Source organism: Miniopterus schreibersii, assembly GCF_964146895.1.
Source record: "Miniopterus schreibersii genome assembly, chromosome: 13".
In the NCBI taxonomy this organism is placed as follows: Eukaryota; Metazoa; Chordata; class Mammalia; order Chiroptera; family Miniopteridae; genus Miniopterus; species Miniopterus schreibersii.
In genome coordinates, this window is record NC_138113.1 from 33,361,269 (window position 1) to 33,365,398 (window position 4,130).

The following is a 4,130-nucleotide window of genomic DNA, read 5'->3' on the forward strand; positions in this document are numbered from 1 at the left end:
GCTGGCCTGTGCTCACCTCTGTCTCATGCTGCTGCTCTGGCACCTGCCAGGCAGAACCGCTTGCAGCCTCCCCACTCTCTTTCCCTATTTTCAGGCATTTGCACTCACTGCTACCTCTGCCTGGGACCATCCTTCCTGCTCGGTTCTCTTCCTTTCTAATTCTGACTAGTCTTTCTTGATCCAGCCTTAACACAAGTGAAAGGGATGTCAGTAGATTTGGCTGCAGACCCACTTCTACATCACCTCCCACTGGCGGAACTCCCAGCCTGAGTTCATCGTGTGCACACACTCAGTGGTCAGTGACGCAGTATTTTCTCTTTGATGGAGGCTTTTTAACCCCAAAGGCTGAGTTAAGTGCCCCTTCTGTGCATTCCCATAGGAACCCATCTTAGCACTTGCCACACCACTGTATTTACCTGTATTTTCTCTGTCTCCCTCACTAACCTGCAAACCTTTATGGGGTAGATGGTATACTAGTTATCCTGGCTGAGTGTCAATCCATTGAATGAATTATAGAAGGTGGTCCTAAGGATTGGAAAAAACATGAGTGGGGACTGGGTCTCTGGGGCTGACCTCTGCGAGAGCTGCTGTTAAGCATTGGGCTGCTGGGCACTGCTGAAGCTCAGCGATATAGTTGGCTGCTGCAGAAACATCTGGACATTGGAGTCCTGGACCAGTCAGAACTACCACTGGGTCTTTTGGAGCTCCTCCTGCTTCCACCGGATATTGGCTTGCAGGATCCATGTCCGCTGCTCCAGCTGGTCTTTGATGGCCTGGAATATACTGAACTGTGCTGGAAACTGTGTGAGTGGGGCAGGTAGGTTCTGAAAAATGGTCTGAGGCAGGAGCTGCTGTGTGAAGTCACAGGAAGATGGAACAGGCAAGAGAGTCAGCATTGTGGCTGCCTGGCTGAGCCCTGGCACGGGGAGCTCTTGGGGCAGGGTGGCCAATCTTGGCACAGCTGTGGTGCTAGCCACTGCCGTCAGCCTGCTTGGAGTGGAGGTGGATTATGATATGGCCGTGTGCAGGGGTTTATGGGAACTTCTTAAGGTGAGTGACTTCTGATGGTGAGTGACTTGTGTTAAGGCCTGAGGTGCCCACCTCAAGTGCATTAAAGTGCTGCTGAAGCTCCAGGCTTGAACCCGTGTCCTTATAGTGCTGAAGGGTGGATGACCTTGGATGGTGGGTCTTGCAAAGCCATCTCCTGCCTCCTTTCCATCCGGACAGCTGCATAACTGACCACCGAGTGTGTGCATACGATGAACTCAAGCTGGGAGTTCCACCGGTGGGAGGTGATGTAGAATTGGGTCTGCAGCCAAATCTACTGCTGGCCTTTGGTCAGAAACCAGTAACAACATGACATCCCTTTGCCAAACTGCATCAGGTGCTGGTGGCACCTGGCCAGAAACTCTAGATCATCAATGTGGTAGTAGTCATAGCCTGAGGTTCCCAAAACTTCAAAAAGCAGGTATCCTATGGTTGGAGGGGCTCTGTGATTGAGAAATAAAAATCTTCATTCCAAGCTGTGCCTTGAAATGAATTCCTCTAAAGGTTCGTCAACTACGCATATTTCCTTTAAGAATTGTGGTGTTGCTAGGCAAACAGGAGTGATGAAGCAGACCTTTCCGAGTGGCACCCGGCAAGGCTTTGAAAGGGTGCTGTCAAAGTAATTAGAGGAGGGACTAGGCATATTATTGAAGGAGTGAGAATTCCCTACAAATGTTATGTATTCATAAGCTGGAAATTCCTTTGGGTTCAAACTGCCTCGGAGAAGATGGCAAGAAAACTCTAAATCGTTGTCAGATTTTAAGTATCTGGGGAGGGGGAATCGTCACAAGCACATGGGAAGAGAGCATCTTATAAACTTCTGAATGTTCTTGTTCTGGAAGGAAATTTAACAAATGCTGATCCATGATATCTGACGGTAAGTGCCCGAGGAGAGGTGTGATACTGTCAGAGATACAGAGAATGCTGCCACCCTTCCTTATGGTGACGATGAAGCCATCTAATGCCTCCAAAGTCAGTTGTGTGAATTCTTCGTTAGTAAGGAAGGAAGGTTTCCAGTTCTGCTGAATAGCAAAGATTTCCATTTGCTCTGTTTGTGTTTCTGCAAAAATCCAATGACCTTTTCCAGCACGGTAGTTTTGTCCATTTCCCGTGTTGCCAGTAAGCATGGAGCAAGCTCTTTGATGAGAACATTGAACTGGTCCCGACGTTTCTTCTCAGACATGTTTCAAGAAGCTCTCTTTGCCCCGTCTTTCTCATCTTCATTAGATTTTCTATGCAGTTCCTTGGAGCGGGCCGGGGTGGCCGGCGCCCGGGTGCGAACTGGGCTGGGCAGACAGGCCTCCCGCCGCCGCTGGGAGCCAGAGCCGGAGCCCGAGCGGGTGCAGGGAGCTGCTCTTGGGCCAGCGCCCGCACTGGCCCACGGGCTCCTGCGAGAGGCAGGCTGCTCTTGCTGCAGTCTGGATTCAGATAGACCTAGATTTTGGTTCCTTCCTCTTCTGAGTCTTTTTCCCCCCAGCTATAAAAATGCAGGTCGCAGTTCCTTCCTCACAGAGATGTCCTGAGAATTGAATGAGGTGCCCAGCACAGGGTGTGGCACACAGGAGGCTGGGGTCAGTGTGTGTTCCCTTCTCCCACTCACAGCAACCAGAGAACCTGGGTTCCCCGGGAACCTGATTTGAGAGAGCAAGGATGAGTTCAGAGTTAGATCAAGCAGCAGAGGCCAGCAGGGGGTAATGAGTTGGGCCTGAATCCGAAGTGGGAGCTGCAGGTACAGGTTTAGAAGTCCTCAGGTTAGGGCCACTGATGGGGCCTGGGAATAAATGAGACTGTAGCTTGGGGAAAGCTCAGGCCTAGGACGCAGTAATGAGAAGGTTTGCCTTTGCAAAAACAGGAGGAATGGTCTGTGGGATCGATGTTAGAGAAGAACCAGGATATGGAGGGAGAAGCAACAGTGTTACACACTGCAGAGAGATGGAGGAGTCTGTGGGTTTGAACTTAATGAGGTCATAGATGTCCTTGGAAAGAATGTTGATGGTTGTTTTGTGAGGTTAATCATTTGTTCTAGTTCAGAGTAGAAAGAAGGGGCCATGTGGGACTTGGAGTTCCAGAGCAAAAGCCATCTGAACAGATAAGCAGGAAAGGGCTGATGATAACAGTAGCAGCAAAAACTGTTCACAAATTAAACACAGGGCTGAGCTGGGGCACTCCTTACAACAATTCTTTAAAATATTATAGATAATTAATGATTGAGAAAACTAAGGTTTAGAAAAGTTAACTGTTGCAAGTGAACTGGTAAGTGATGAGCTGAGATTAAAACTGGAATCTCTGACTGGAGGCCTTGCTCTTCCCTGGCCTGCTGGCATAGGAGTGGGCAGAATGGGAGAGGGGACCTGGAGAAGTCTTTGTTTGGGAGTCAAGGGAGGGGCACAGCAAGGCTTTTGAAAAGTTACGGAACCTGTTTTATGTACCTAACCCACTTCCCTGACTCTGCCGGGCCAAGTAGTGAATGAAGTTTACTGTACACCGAAGAACTATCTAGAGCTGCACAGTCCCATACCACATTCTGCACTCATGGAATGTTCTTTACCTGTGTTGTCTAATGTGGTAGCCACCAGCCATATATGGCTACTGAGCACTTGAAATGTGGCTACTGTGACCAAGAAACTGAATTTTTAATTTTACTTTATTTTAATTAGCTTAAATTTAAATTTAAAAACTGATATTTGATTCAGTTATTGGAAAAATTTAAGTGTATTTTGAACAACTTAGTATATGAAACTCCTTTTTTAATTTAAAATTTTGGGAAATCTAAATACAATTAGCATTGAGCATCCAAATTGATATTTGCTGTACATGTAATATACACTAGATTTCAAAAACTTACATGAAAGAAATGAATGTAAAATAGCTTATTAATTTTTGATTGACTACATGTTGAAATAATATTTTTGATACAGTTTAAATACATGTTATTAAAATTAATTTCACCTGTTTTTAGAAAAAAACTGTGGCTACTAGAAAAATGTGAATGAAATGTGTGGTACATTTTATGTTTCTGTTGGATAGCTTTGCTCTAGAGGTAAGGTCCTGGTACCAACAGACGTCTCAGTTAAGTGGTGGGG

The 4,130-nt window shown here is 46.7% G+C and overlaps 1 pseudogene across 1 annotated transcript; it reads right to left on the reverse strand.

Moving 5' to 3' along the window:
- Positions 1-590: 590 nt before the first annotated feature.
- Positions 591-3,627, reverse strand: LOC308566049 (neuronal PAS domain-containing protein 2 pseudogene; annotated as a pseudogene). Its single transcript has 2 exons — positions 3,596-3,627; positions 591-2,465 (listed from the first exon to the last, which is right to left on the reverse strand). The product of its transcript is annotated as a neuronal PAS domain-containing protein 2 pseudogene (transcript).
- Between the last annotated feature and the right edge of the window lie 503 nt (positions 3,628-4,130).